Genomic DNA, 15,547 nt, shown 5'->3' on the forward strand with positions numbered 1-15,547 from the left:
CCTTTTCAGAGCCCCCCATCTCTGCATATATAGTGGACCTCACTGAGGCTCCAGGACCGTCCCTTTGCTCCTCAGTTCCTGCTGAACCAGTCCTTCCTGAACCCTGTGACTGGGCTGCAGGCTCTTCAGTTCATGGCATGGTTCCTAGTGTTTCTTCTGTTCTGACCTCAGTGCCAGGAGTTTGTCTGCACTGATCCTGCTTGAGGCTCCATCCTCGGGAGTGGGTTCAGTGGAGTGGGGTGTGACCACCGATCCGAGTTTGCCCTTCTCGGTTCCGGGCTACCATCCTTCTTTGAGCAGACCTGCTATCCATGCGATGTTGAGGGCACTTTCTTCCGGAAGCATTCCGCTCATGTTAGAACCCCAGATTTCTCCCCCTGAGCTGTCACAGGCCACCTCCCTGAGAAACCGGGCAGGGAAGCTGCAGGAACCACCTGTACAGGGAACCCACTCTTCTGAGTCCTCCTCAGAAGCCCTGACTGAGGAGTCCCCATGGAAGAGATCGTGCAAGAGGAAGCATGTAGACTTGCCTGAGAAGTCTCTAAGAGAGGACATGGATTTTAATGATGGTGAAGGGTCCCCACGTTCACCCCCTGATGAATTCTCCTTCGGAGACATCCTTGAAATGCTGAAACATAGGGGTGACTGGAAGCCCATTAATCCTTCTTCTGAGGAGTCCATGTTTCTGCAGGCTTTCTGTGCCTGGCCTTCTACCTCTTGGGTGACCCCACCTGCAGATGAGCTAATTTAGCTCGTGATGCAGCATACCTGGAAAAACCCTGATTCTGTTGAGGTGATCCCTCGGAGATCCAACAAGATACTTTCTCCACCGAGGAAAACCCACATTGGTCCAGAGGTTTACCACTCAATGCTATGGTGTTGGCGGCCATGAAAAAGAATCTAGCTCAAGAGAGTCCTACTGTCCACTCACCCAACAGAGAGTCCCAGGCTGTGGACAGATTGGGGAAGCAAGTTTTTGCATCCACAACCTTTGCCATATGGTCCCTGAACTACTTGGCACATTTTATGAGGCTCCAAAGAGTCTTGATCTCCAAACTCTCTGGAACATTTGCAGGACAGGTGTCTGATGAGGTAAGGGACAAAGTTGCCTTGCAGCTCGCAACCCTGGAATCGATCTCCATCTCATTCATGAGGTTACTTTCACACACAACTGAAGGGGTGGCTAGAGCTGCAGGTTCAGGCATAGTTATGAGACGTCATGCCTGGATGCGCATTTGTGACCTCGCAGATCCCTTCAAGTCTTCCTTTCTGAATGGTCCCATCGAAATATCTTCCCTGTTTGGCTCCAAGGTAAAGGACACTCTGGCCAGGTGTGAGCAGGATGGTAAGACCCTGTCTGCCATAGGTCTACATTTCTCCAACCCTCAACGTTCCTTTTCCAGGAACCAGAAGAGTGGGAAGATGTGGCACAAAAAATCTCAGGGTCCTTTGCATGCCACACATGGTGATGATACTCGCAGGGGCAGAAGGGGTAACAATTCTGGAAGATGCCTCTATCGAGGCAGAGGGGGTTCACATAAACAAGGCCCCAGAGACTCCTTCTCCGGGCATCCTTACCAGTGCTCCTGAAGAGTGGCCCAATTGTTTTCCTCTGGAAGCGGTCATTTCTCTCTGCACCAAGCTGCCTGGCACTCTATTACCACCGATCGTTGGGTGCAGAATATCATTACCAGAGGCTACACCATTCTCCTCATCACTTATCCAAAACTTCCAATGAAACTTCCCGACATTCCACCCAGTCAGAGGGAAGAAGCAGCTTCAGAAATAAAAAAGCTGTATCAAAAAAGAGTCATCCAACTAGTCCCACCAGACCAATGCAGATCCGGATTTTACTCAAGATTCTTTTTGGTGCCAAAAAAGACGGGACTGGAGACCCATTCTGGATCTCAGCAGTTTGAGCAAGTCTTTGGCCCAAACCAAATTCCGAATGGTCACAGTTCAGTCCATTCTCCCTTTTCTAAGGGAAGGTGATTGGATGGGCTCAATAGATCAATGGGAAGCGTATTTCCACATCAAAATGGCCAAACGCTCCAGGAGTCTACTTTCCTTCTGCCTAGGAGCCAATCATTACCAGTTTTGTGCCTTGCCATTCAGCCTCTCTACAACCCCTCGAGTGTTCACAAAGTGCATGGCAGTGGTTACAGCTCACTTGAGACTGCAAGGATTCCAGGTTTTTCCAAATTTGGATGATTGGCTCCTTACCTACCCCACCAAGCATCTTCTGGTAACAGCCCTGCAATACACCCTTTCTCTGGCAGAAATTTTGGGGATAACTGTGCACTGGGAGAAATTCAACCTTACTCCTGTCCAGCAGATAGAATTCATCGGAGCAGTCTTCATCACCCGATCCTGCCTGGTGTCACTCCCAGCTCACAGACTCCAGAGATTGAGGCTTCAGCTCTGGGTGATGCTCTGTCAAAACAAAGTCTCAGCAAAAGAGGTTCTTCAGGTCCTAGGATCCATGGCAGCTTCCATACTTATAGTGCTTCTTGTGAAACTGCACATGCAAATTCTCCAATGGCTTCTTCTCTCTTAGTGCTTCACGAACCATCACCCTCTATGTTTTCAGATTCAGATAACCAACTCTTGCAAGCAGGACCTTCTTTGGTGGATGAGGCGTGACACAGAACTTTGGAGCCACCCATTCCAGCCCCCTCAGCCCAAGGCCATTGTGACCATGGATGCTTCCCTGATAGGGTTGGGGGCCATTTCCAAGGAAAGACAGTCCAAGGCACATGGTCCACATTGGAGGCCAACCTGCATATCAACATTCTAGAACTGAGAGTGGTGCTGTTAGCATTGCAAGCATTCCAACCGGTTCTTACTTCTGGAACAACAGCAATTCAGTCAGACAATATATCAGTAGTCCGGTATATAAACAAGCAAGGAAGAACTAAGTCCTATCCCCTGTGTCGAGAGGCCATGAGAATTTGGCAGTGGGCGATAGCTTCCAACCGCTTTCTGATAGCAACACATATCCCGGGGAGCTCCAAAGTGATTGCAGACAAATTGAGCAGATGTATTCTCTTGAGAGTGGTCTCTCAATTCCGAAGTAGCGGCAGAAATGTTCAGCCATTGGGTCCAACCTTGCTGCAACCTCTTCGACTCCCCATCAAACAGCAAATACAGCAGCTACTTTGCCCTATTTCCCCCAAAGCGGGAGTCTCTGAGGAACACTCAGATTCATGCTTGGCCCACGGGACTTCTTTATGTCTATCCCCCCATTCCTCTGAGTCCGCAATTCATAAATAAAGCTATTCAGTTGAAATGCAAAGTGATCCTCATAGCCCCCTTTTGGCCTCAATAAGTTTGGTTCCCCTTCCTTCGGCCTCATCTATTATATCCACCATGGATTCTGGACCCTTTTCCAGACCTGATTTCTCACCCCCAAGGGTTGAGTCACCCAAATCTGTCCAGTCTCAAGCTGACAGCTTGGTTTCTCCACTTCCGATAGTTGCCAGGCAGGATGATCCCACCTCACCTGTTCGTGACATTATTCTGGCCTCTCATAAACTATTCACCAGGAAACTATATCAGGATAAATGGAAAAGGTTCTCTATTTGGTCAAAGGAAAAGATGCTAGATCCATATTTGGCCCCAGTCACAGCGGTCTTACAATATCTGTCTAATATTTTTGAAGATGGAGCCACAGCCTCTACCATACGAGTGCATCTGGCAGCGATTTCAAATTACCATAATGGGCTGGATGGTACTCCTCTCATATCACTGTGCTTATGTAAAACTTTTCTCAAAGGAGTTTCTCACATCAGACCTCCAGTCAGACAGCCTATAGAGCCATGGAACCTCACATTAGTTCTCCAGTCTTTGACTCAACCCCCCCCTTTGAACCCGCAGTGAAATGTGACCTCAAATTCTTGCCATGGAAATCTCTCTTCTTGGTAGCTATCAAATCAGTCAGATGAATTTCGGAGTTGCAGGCATTGTGCACAAAAAGATCCTATTATTCTTCCACAAGGACAGAGTATTACTCCGGACGAACCATCCTTTCTCCCAAAGTTGTTTCTGACTTTTCTATCAATCAGTGTATTGATCTACCAGTATTTTTCCCAATTTTTTCTAATAAAGGAGAATACTGCCTACATTCCTTGGATGTACACAGGCAATAGAGATTTTATTTAGACAGGACCAAAACAATACGTAAGACTGACCAGCTTTTCATTTTGTTTTCTGGGCCTAGAATGGGAAATACTGTCTGCAATATCACTTTATCAAAATGGCTAAGGAACTCCATACATTTCACTTATTCATTTGCAAAAGAACCTATGCCACAGAATATTAAAGCCCATTCCACTAGATCTATAGCAACTTCTGTAGCCTTCCATTCCAGGGCTTCTATGGATGACATTTGCACAGCAGCCACTTGGGCTAAATCCCACACCTTTATCAATCATTACAAATTGGATGTGGTCTCCAGAGGGAGAGCTGCCTACGCCTCAGTGGTACTCAGGAATGTTCTTCCATAAGAGCCACCTAAGGATCTCAAGGTAGCTGGGGATTCTGTCCCATTGGTTATGAATGGAAAGAAGATTAACAACATCAGATAAAGAAATTATGTCTTACTGTAACATTCCATCTGTGTTGTTGATCTTCTTTCATTCATCACTTCCCACCCTCCTTCCCCCACCAAAGGCTCCTGGGGGATACTTTGGGACCAAGTGGTGTCTTAGGGCATTTGTACAGAAATGGCCTCTGCTTTACTTGTATAACATGGGCAAACTCGATCTGAGGTAACATGAAGAAGGGTATTGTGGGTAGAAGCTTAGCTCGAGAGTTTTTGGCTGGTGCGAGCTTGGTAATAGGCTGGCTCGTTTCCTAGGGCTCGGAACTGAACCCATCGGTGATGAATGAAAGAAGATCAACAACACAGATGGAACGTTATAGTAAGACATAACTTCTGTTTTTCTAAAGAATAAGAGATATGAAACTGTAATGCTTGGTATTAGTGACTTGACAGTTATTTTCAGTGACTTACAAGAAAAATCAAAAATTTTACAAAGGACCTATCAAAAGTAAGAGGCAAAATCAGGAGCAATTGAAAACTATGCAAGAGACAGCTATTCACCTTAATTAGAGAACAATGAATGTGTCAGGGCAGATCTTCAGAGAGCTATGATTTCTTCTTTACTGGAGTGACTGCGAACTCCATGTCCCCTGCCTGTGTGCATGGAGGATGCTGCTGGTTACCAGAAGTGATGTTTGATACGATTTACTGGAGTGATTGCAGACTCCATAGTCCCTATCTGTGTGTGTGGAGGATGCTGCTGGTTACCAGAAGCAAGTGATTGCAGACTCCATAGTCCCTATCTGTGTGCATGTGGAGGATGCTGCTGGTTACCAGAAGTAAGTGATTGCAGACTCCATAGTCCCTATCTGTGTGTGTGGAGGATGCTGCTGGTTACCAGAAGTAAGTGATTGCAGACTCCATAGTCCCTATCTGTGTGTGTGGAGGATGCTGATGGTTACCAGAAGTAGTGCTTCATTTGATTTCCAGGTGTGACTGTGGACTCCATGTCCCTGTCTGTGTGCATGGAAGATGCTGCTGGTTAAGAGACGTTTGTATTATTTGATTTCCTGGATGTGTACGTGGAGGATGCTTAATGTTTGATTTGATTCCCAAGAGGAGTAAAGAGAAATGAGAACAGCAGCACCTGTGACAAACAGCCCTGAACAGCTAATGTTTGAGAAGGACCTCTCTACTGAACATTTCAAATCAAGTGAAAAATACAGCGTTTGTTTTTTATGTAATTGGTCAGTGCAGAAAGAATCAAGAAGGCTATGACTTAAGTCTTGATGTTTTTTTATTATTGTGAAACTACTGCTGATCTGCTGTGGTAGAAGCAGTATTACACAACGTATTGTGTTTGCTGATACCAATGTGAAAATTATCACTGCTATGGCTAATGCTTGCATGTGTGTGTGGGGGGCGGGGTTGCAGTGCATATAAGAGTAACTAGTTGGTCATAATTTCTTTCACTCTTCATCATAGTCAAACTTCAGCACTACTCACAATAAGTGTCTGTATTAGGTGATTTTATGCAGAATGTGTGTGTGTGTGTGTGTGTGTGTGTGTGTGTGTGTGTGTGTGTGTGTGTGTGTGTGTGTGTGCATGTGTGTGCATGTGTGTCTCTGTGTGTGTGTGTGTGTGTGTGTGTGTGTGTGTGTGTGTGTGTGTGTGTGTGTGTGTGTGTGTGTGTGTGTGAAAGCAACTGATCACTGCTCCAGCGGCAGAGTGAGTAGCATTACCATCTCACAGCACTTGTCTTTTTGGTTGAGTTTTTGGCTGTGGTTCCATCTGTGGGAGTTTGAATGTTCCCCTGTGTGAGTTTGAATGTCCCCCTGTCTCTGTCAGGGTTTTAACCAGGTGCTCTGTTTTTTTCCTTATACCAAAAGGCATAGTGTAGATGAGTTAATATTCCTCTACTTTGGCTGTAGTGAAGCATGCAGATCATGTGTGTTTGTGTGTGAAAATATAATGGTGGACACATACATGAATCCTGTTGCAGAAAAGCAACATCAAACAGCAAATCATTTTCTTTCAAAAAATAAGACTTAAAATGCAACACCTTCATAGCTTCTGAGGGCCACCACTCCAGGCTGATAAGTGGATTTTGACAAAGGCATAGTAGGGGTGCTATTTAGTCTTAAGCCATCTCTGCTCAGAGGTAGTCACAGAAGTTTACTATAGTTTGTATGGGGTTTGGGATTACTGAAATCATTATTTATTTAACTTTTCTCAAAATCAGACCTCAAAGATATGCACAGAAGGTCACTAAAGCTTGTCTAGGGGCAGTATTCTGTCAAGGATCAACAAGATAGAATAAATTACTGTGATTATTATTTTTATAACTTTCCTCACAAAATGTATATCCATTTGTCTATCTTAAAGTGTAGGGGTAAGAAATCTGTGTCTGTACCTCTTAAAGAAACAAGATGAAATATATTACAGTGTCTTATTTGCTCTTTCGCTGTTACACCAGTCTGACATCAGAGAGTTACCCAGAAAGTGAACCTTTTGGGTTAGGAGTGAGGAGATATGCTGTGTAGATGTATGACAGTAGCAACTTTAAATATGACTGTGACCATTTATTTGTTCATTTATTCCCCATTTAACACCAGGTGGATATACAAAAGGTGACTATATTTTTTCAGGGGGTACTTGAAAGGCAGATACTTATCCCAGATATAACATATGTGCCCTCACAAGCATTTGTCTTCCCAGTTTATTGGTAATTTCTTTCCACTATATTGGTAACTACTGATGTGAAGTTGTCCTATTTCGCCTTCATTCTTGACTGATGGGTTCGGAACCGATCCTCAGTTCTGACTCAGCATCAGTTTCAAAAGCTCAAGGTCTACAGCTATCTCTTGGCTCCATCCCTATCCCATGATGCTGTAGGGCATTCCCCAGATCTCATTTGCCACTGAAATGAATTGGGTTGTCGTAAGCTAGCTCTGGCTAAGTTTAACTGTTTTTCTTATCGTATTAGTCTTGAAGTTTGCTAGATTTTTGCATTTTATAGTTAGAGAGTGTTTTTTTCTCTTTATCGCATTATTTAATACATTTGTTGATTCTGTCTCTTTTTTCCTCTTGATATAACTTTTGACTAGTTGGCCTTGTACAGGCCTTTTTCAAACCCTGTCGCTTATAGATGTGGTTTTCATCATTATTACTTAGGATTAGAAGACTTTTAATAGCTAACTGTGGTAACTGTTAGATAAGTGTTTTTTCTAGTTATTAATCTTAAACATGTAGCCGTGGTTTAAGGATGTAGAGTGTGCGTGTGTTTTGATTTATAACTTTTCCTACAATAGCAATTTTTGGTTTCTTCATTGAGACTTTGCTGTGTATATGCTAGTACCCTTAAGATATGCCCATTTTTACTAGGGTGCTATAACCAGTTCTTTCTTCTATATATTATAGTGTGAATCGATATTTGTTTGTGTTTGTGTCTTTCGGCTTTTCCCGGTTAGGGGTCGCCACAATGGAACTCCAGTCCACTAATGATTGGCAGTTGATTTTTACGTACCAGCTTGCCAGGTCTGATGCACAACCTTCAATGAAGGTACGCCCATTCATGCATGTCTCCATGCAGAAGACGCTCTAGCTGAGAATCGAACCGGACAGCGTCTTACTGTGAGGTGAGAATGCTACCACAACACCACCACCACTATAGTGTGAATCGATATATATATATATATATATATATATATATTTATATAGCTATAATTAGGTAATTTTGTCTACCCATTTTAATTAGATGGTTGCCATCTTTTTCACATTGCAGTTGTTGACGTTGCTTTTCAGTACAGTATTGTGAATTGTGCTCCCTTTCTCTAGAAGAGACAGCCTGTTTAAATTAGAAGGCTTATATCTTTGGTTGATCTTGTTTTTTGTTGGTAATGGCTACTAAACAAACAAAAGATACTAAGGAGACCAAGGTCTCAGGATATAAAAGAGTTCCAAAAATGCTCACAAAAGATGTTGATTACTGATGGTCATATTGAATGTGTATACTGTTTAGAACCACTGCATTTGCAAGAAAGTTGTTCCATTTGTTATTCTTTCAGCTCAAGGATGTTACAAGAGTGAAAGAGCAAGTTGATTCTGAAGGGTTTAATAAAGTCTTCTTTTTACAGAGAATTTGGAAAAAAGTCAAACTTCTTCAAAAAAGTCCTCCTCACCTTCATCTAAAGTCTGACAAAGGCTCCAAGAGACCGTCTCCTGACTCATCTGTTGGTTCAGAGACATCCAGGAAGCTTCAAAAAGTTTTGGAACCTACACCCTTTACTCAGACTTCTACCTCAGCTCCATCTGTGTTGGGGCCAATGGTAATTAGAGATAGGAGCCGATTGCCTGTTTTAGATCCAGTGTCTCCTACACTCTGATCTCCATTTCTACAGTCTGTGGCATTACTGGCACCATCTTCTCATTCTTCAAGAAGTCTGTCGGATTTGGATATGGATCACTTAGTGCAGAAGCTTTTGAGGACACCGGCTCTATCAAAACTTTTATTGGAACCGACTCATCAAGCTTTGGATCTGACCATACCATTTCTCCATACTTTGATTCCTCCCTCGACCCCTGTTGTGGCTTCAGAGCCAAAATGTGTGAAGCTGATAGTTGTGGATCCCATGGTGCCGAGACCAACTTCGGCTTTTTCGGCTCTTACCACTCAGACTACCTCAGCATTGACTGAGGTGTCTAGGGGCCGACCCCCCCCCCCTGGTCAGCTCCAGGGGGGATAGCCAGACCGAGTTTTTATCGGTTCCGACTTTACCTCTCAGAGCTTTGGCTCAGATGAGTTTGACTCCTACCTCGACATCGGGGCCATCTCTCATGTTACCTGGGGGGGCTTTCCTCAGGTCATGGGAAGGGGACCTTTGCAGTCATGAAGAGAGCTTTATCCCCACAGGCATCCACCTTATCAGACCCTACCATTCCTCCCCCTAGGGCTTTGCTTCTAGCCTCTGCACAATCTGGCCTACAGCATAGAGATCCAGAGCCTCATGAGGCCCAAAGAGCGAACCCTTCTCTTTGGGAACCTCCCCTGAAACTGCATCTGAGGAGGCACCCCAAAAGAGATTATATAAGAGGAAACACCTAAACTTCCTGAAGAGTCATTGACATGAAACAATAATCTCAATGAATCAGAGGAGTCCCCACAGTCACCTTCTGAAGATGTCTCATTTGCAGACATCTTGGAAGTCCTTAAGCAGAGAGGTGGCTGGAAGGCCACTAACCCTTCTGAAGAGGAGTTGGTGTACATAAAAGCTTTTGATTCTTGACCTTCCACCTCTTGGGTTTCTCCGCCTTTCGACGAACTTATGGAATTAGTTTGTCGAAAGACGTGGGAGTCTCCAGATACAGTGGAACCTGCCCCTAGGAGGCCTTATAAATTTATTACTGCAGCAGAGGACAAACATTTCTTGACAAAAGGAGTGCCTGTAGATGCTATGGTGGTGGTGGCAGACACCAAAAAGGAGTTATCTGAGACATCCACATCTGTCCATCCACTGAACAAAGAGTCATGTACGATGGACAGGTACGGGAAGCGCATGTTCTCATTAGCGACCTTTACAGTGCGGTCCCTGAATTACCTAACCCACTTTTCAAGGTTACAGCGAGATCTCCTAAAGAAGCTTGGAGATACTATCCAGGGTAATGTAGCTGCGGGAGTCTCAGATAAGGTAACTTCCCAGCTCTCCACCCTAAACTCAATAGTCAACTCCTCCATGAAGCTTATCTTGTATGCAGCCGATGGAGCAAGCAGATCAGCAAGTTCTGGAATTGCCCTTAGGAGACATTCCTGGATGCACTTGTGTTCATTTGTGGAACCTTTCAAGTCATCCTTCATTAACACCCCTTTTGATGGCTCATCACTTTTGGGCCCAAAGTTAAAGAAACACTGACCAGGTGTGAGCAGGAAGGGAAGATTCTCTCTGCCATTGGAGTCCATTTTTCCACTCCCTCAAGACCCTATCCTATGGGTAAAAAGGCTGGAAATATGTGGTTTCGTAAATCTCACAGAGCCTTTCAAGACACACACATGGTGAACCCCACTCCAGGGGCAGAGGAGGAAATAATGGAAGACACCAACCACATGGCAGAGGGGGTCCACAGAATCAGGGTGACTGGGAATCCTTTTTTGGGAAGCCCTTCCAGCATTCCTGAAAGGAAGCCCAACTGTTCCACTCTGGAGGCAGGCAGGGGCACTTGTCTTTGTACCCAGATGTTTGGCTAAAAATAACAGAAGACAACTGGGTACAAAGGATCATATCCAGAAGTTGCTCTATTCCCTTTTACAACTGTCCCCCAACCATAAGAAGAATTCTGGACCCAGTCACAGGAATCAAGAAATAACCAAAATTCAAAAGTTGCTAGAAAAAAAGAGCCATCCAACCAGTCTCCGCAGACCAGATAGGACCTGGGACTTACTCAAGATTCTTTTTAGTTCCAAAAAAACAGGGGACTGGAGACCAATTTTGGATCTCAGCATGCTAAACAAATCAGTAAAGAAGACAAAGTTCCAGATGGTCATGTTACAGTCAACCCTCCCCTTTCTGGGGAAAGACAATTGGATGTGCTCCATAGACCTCCAGGATGCGTACTACCACATAAAAATGGGCAGGCCATTCAGGAGGCATTTGCGCTTCCAGCTATGAGCCAGTCACTACCAATTTTGAGCACTGCCCTTTGGACTCACTACAGCCCCCAGAGTGTTCACCAAATGCATGGCAGTGGTTATGGCTCATCTGAGATGTGCAGGATTCCAGGTGTTTCCATACTTAGATGACTGTCTCCTTACTGCCACCACCAACCAGCTACTACTACAAACAAGAGACAGCACTTTGGATCTGTTTATTCAGCTACGGATCACAATCAATTACAAAAAATCTGCCTTATTGACATCTCAGCATATCACCTTTATAGGTGCAGAGCTAAACTCTGTAATAATGATGGTATATATTCCACAAGAACGGACCCAGACCCTTTGGACACAAATCCAAAACCTGTTTTCGAGAACAAGGGTCTAAGCAAAAACTGTTGTCAAAGTCTTAGGAACAATATCTGCAACAGTCACCATACACCTCCTAGCTCGGATGCATATGAGAATTCTCCAGTGACAATGTCATACCAGATAATTCTAACAGACTCTTGTAAAAGGGACCTAACCTGGTGGCTAACTTCAGATCAGGTCACTATAGGTCGTCCTTTCACTCTTCCTCCCCCATTAGCCACAGTGACCACGGACACTTCCCGAATAGGGTGGGGGGCATTATCAGGGAAAGACAGCCTAAGGCACTTGGCAAGAACACAAGGCTCATCTGCACATTGATGTACTGGAGATGAGAGTAGTGCTTTTGGTGTTGCAAGCATTTCAACACTCTCTTCCTCTAGGAACAATTTCAATCCAGGGGAACAACATGTCTGTTGTATGGTACATCAACAAACAAGGAGAAACCAAGTCTTGGTCTTTGTCGAGAGGCCCTCAGAGTATGGCAATGGGTGACCTCATCCCAGTGCTTTCTAATAGCAATGTACATTCTGAGGAAATCCAACATGACTGTGGACAAACTCAGCAGGGCAATTCTAATGCCCCACAAGTGGGTCCTGAAGCAAGAAGTGGCAGAAATGATTTTTTGCTAATGGGGCCAGCCTTGCTGCAATCTCTTTGCCATGCCCACGAACACAAAATGCAGCAGCTATTTTGGCCTTATCCGCCCACTGGGGGAATCACCTAGGGACTCACTTGTACACAATTGGCTCCTGGGGCTCCTTTATGCTTTTCCCCCTTTCCCACTGATACCCAAGGTACTTCAGAAAGCCAGCTTGCTGGGAGGGACATTTATCCTCATAGCACCATACTGGCCTCGCCAAATTTGGTTTCCCTTCCTACAGCCTCATCTACAGAAAAAGCCTTGGATCCTGCACCCAGTACCAAATCTCCTGACACATTCTTCAGGGGCTTTTCATCCCACTCTTTCCACCCTCAAGCTGACAGCTTGGCTGCTCCAGTTCCCAAAATAGCCAGGTCACAAAATCTTTCATCTGCACTTCAACATACTCTGATTTTTTCTCACAATCATCTACCAGGAAATTGCACCTCAGTAAATGGAAGAGATTTTCTATCTGGGCTTCACAAAATCATATTGATCCATATTCAATGCCCATATCATCTATACTAGAATTTTTGACTAAACTTTTTAATGAAGGAGCTGCGGCAGTGACTATTAGAGTTCAATTAGCAGCTATCTCAAATTTTCATATTGGCAATAGATATTCAAATATAATGTCTTACAGGCTGGCAAAAGCCTTCTTAAGAGGCATGAATCTATTAAGACCATATATCAGACCATCATTTACCACCATAGAATCTCAACTTTCTTTTGTCCAAAATAATCCTTCCCCCCTTTGAACCAGCATCATCATGTGAATTGAATTTCTAACCTGGAAAACTGCCTTTCTACTGGCTATTGCATCAGCCAGGAGAGTATCTGAACTAGCCTTGTCCATTAAGCCTCCTTACATGCTGTTTCACAATGACAGAGTGTCACTCTGGACAAATCCATCCTTTTTACCCAAGGTATGTGCAGAATCTAACCTCAGTGAATCTATTGACCTACCAGTCTTCTTCCCCAAGTATGGCAATATGGCAGAATACATGCTACATCAGTTGGACATTCATAGGCAACTGCGTTTCTACCTGTATAGAACAAAAGACTATAGAAAATCTGACCAACTTTTTGTATCCTACTCAGAAAATAAAAAAGGCCTTCCAGTAGTGAAAGCTACTTTGTCAAACTGGCTGTCTCAATGCATTTTGTTTGTACTGCCAGAAAGGATCAAATCTCATTCAACAAGGTCAGTCTCCACTTCCTCTGCTTTCCGGGCTAGGCTTCCCATAGATACTATTTGTGCAGCAGCTACATGGGCTAAGCCTCATACATTTATCACTCATTACAAAGTAGATATGGCCTCCAGGGACATGGCTTCTTTTGGCTCCACTGTTCTGAAGAATATACTCCCTTGAGAGACCCAAGAAGAAAGATGCCAGGGACGCTGTCCCATCAATCAAGAATGAAGGTGAGATAGGACAACTTCACATAAAGAAATGATGTACCTATCATAACATTCCATGTGAGTTGTCCATCTCGCCCTTTATTCTTACGTCCCACCCACCTAACCCTCTTCCTTGATTTCTGGGAGAACGAGAGCTTGGTTTTCCATTTGGCTATTGGTCTTTGACTGCTGTAGACCTTGAGCTTTTGAAAGTGATGCCGAGTCAGAACCGAGGATCAGTTCCAAACCCATCAGTCAAGAATGAAGGGCGAGATGGGCAACTCACATGGAACTTTATGGTAGGTACGTAACTTCTTTTTTTGTCAGCTTTGAACATTAACCCTTGACAACTCCTTTTCTTCTCTGAAAGAAAAATAAAGCAGTTTCTTTTGATATTCTTTATTTTTTGTTACTCCATCATTGTATCAAAGGTTGCAGAAAAAAACTTTAAAATCCACCTCAGAGCAACTAAAACCCTACCCTTGGGCTTAATCAAATTATTTCCTAGGCAGTTATTACACTACAGTGTTCATCACTTAGAACATGTAGAAAACATACAGGAAAAAGCTGAAGAGTAAAACAGAGAACAGGACATGTGTCTGGGGAACAGTGCATGGTGAAGGTTATGGAGCCCTTTGTCTAGAACTCCATATCACCTAACATTTATGCCACAGTTACTACATATGGTATTTAAAATTTGTGTTTCATGATGTGGCTTGCCAAAAGGGTGTGATTACCCTGAAACAGGAGGTGTATTTACATTATACATGGGGTCTGGCTTGCTTGTCAGGAAATGAATGGCAGGATGCAAAGTTGGCAACCCTAGGTAGGACAGAATTTTTGAAACTGAACAGTACAGGTGTTCATCATGCACTCATTTCAAAGAAAGGAGTGGTGAGTAGGATGTCACAAATTAAAGTTAGCAGATTATTTCTACTCATTCCTGACAACTTCTAATATTGACTCTAGTTAGATAAATAGAATTATTAAAGATAACTGGAAAATGTTGATGGGCCATCCTAACTTAAAATCCTGGACAGGTAATAAATGGTATGACATTCATGGAGAGAAAGAATTTGAATTTGAAATTACAAATTCAGAGACAAAGACACAAGCAAATGAGTTAGTGGCAAAGGAGCAGGTACCTTTGCTTGTGACTTCTCTGATACTAGCTAACTGAGAAGTCAACAGTAGCTAAGACGGTATCTGACTGCAGTACTGAAGCAGTTATTAATGTGGATATATATTTATTCTGTGAATATTTTTACATGAGTAAGACCATAAGAACATTTCTACGAGGATTTATAAACATTGTTACTCTGTTAAGACAAAAGAAGCAACTATTTCTTTGTATTGGCATACACTGAATATAATTAATTTTTAATGTTCCTATGTTTCTGTCATGGACAATGTTAAGCTGGATTTTTTTGAGAGGTTGTAAATTGCATCTTGGGCAAAAGGGAATTTGGCAACTCAGGTTGGATAAAGGACACCTACATCTCTCCTGGCCCCAGTCTGAATTACTATCTAAATTTAAATAGTGTTTTGCAACTAAAGTCACTGTTAAAAGCCACATAGTTAAAGGATAGTACATTTTTGATGGTGAGTTATTCATTAATTTTATAGGTTTTTACACATGCACATGATTTGTAAATGTGTTCTCAATTTGTATCCTGATTTGTAAAATACTAAGAATCATATGTTTAGACTGAAAGCTTTCTTAATGAGTATATTTATTACACTGACTTAATGCACCTTAAAATTGTTTAAGCACATTTAGTTGTGAGAACATTTTATGTCATATATTTAAATGAGAATGAGTGGGGTTAAATTATTTTGATCTGTTATTTAACTATGTGGTTTGTCAGTGTGAGGCATGTAATGTAAAATGAAACATTGAAAATGCTTTCTGTGGTATTCTGACACCCACAGCTGTGAGTCCCA

At 43.2% G+C, this 15,547-nt stretch overlaps 1 protein-coding gene across 1 annotated transcript in view; it reads left to right on the top strand.

The window, feature by feature from the left end:
• LOC122804061 overlaps window positions 1–15,547 on the top strand; it is a 206,878-nt gene that overhangs the window by 71,166 nt on the left and 120,165 nt on the right. The window lies entirely within an intron of this gene.

The sequence above is a fragment of the Protopterus annectens genome, chromosome 6.part0 (assembly GCF_019279795.1).
Source record: "Protopterus annectens isolate FY-2018-M chromosome 6.part0, PAN1.0, whole genome shotgun sequence".
In the NCBI taxonomy this organism is placed as follows: Eukaryota; Metazoa; Chordata; order Ceratodontiformes; family Protopteridae; genus Protopterus; species Protopterus annectens.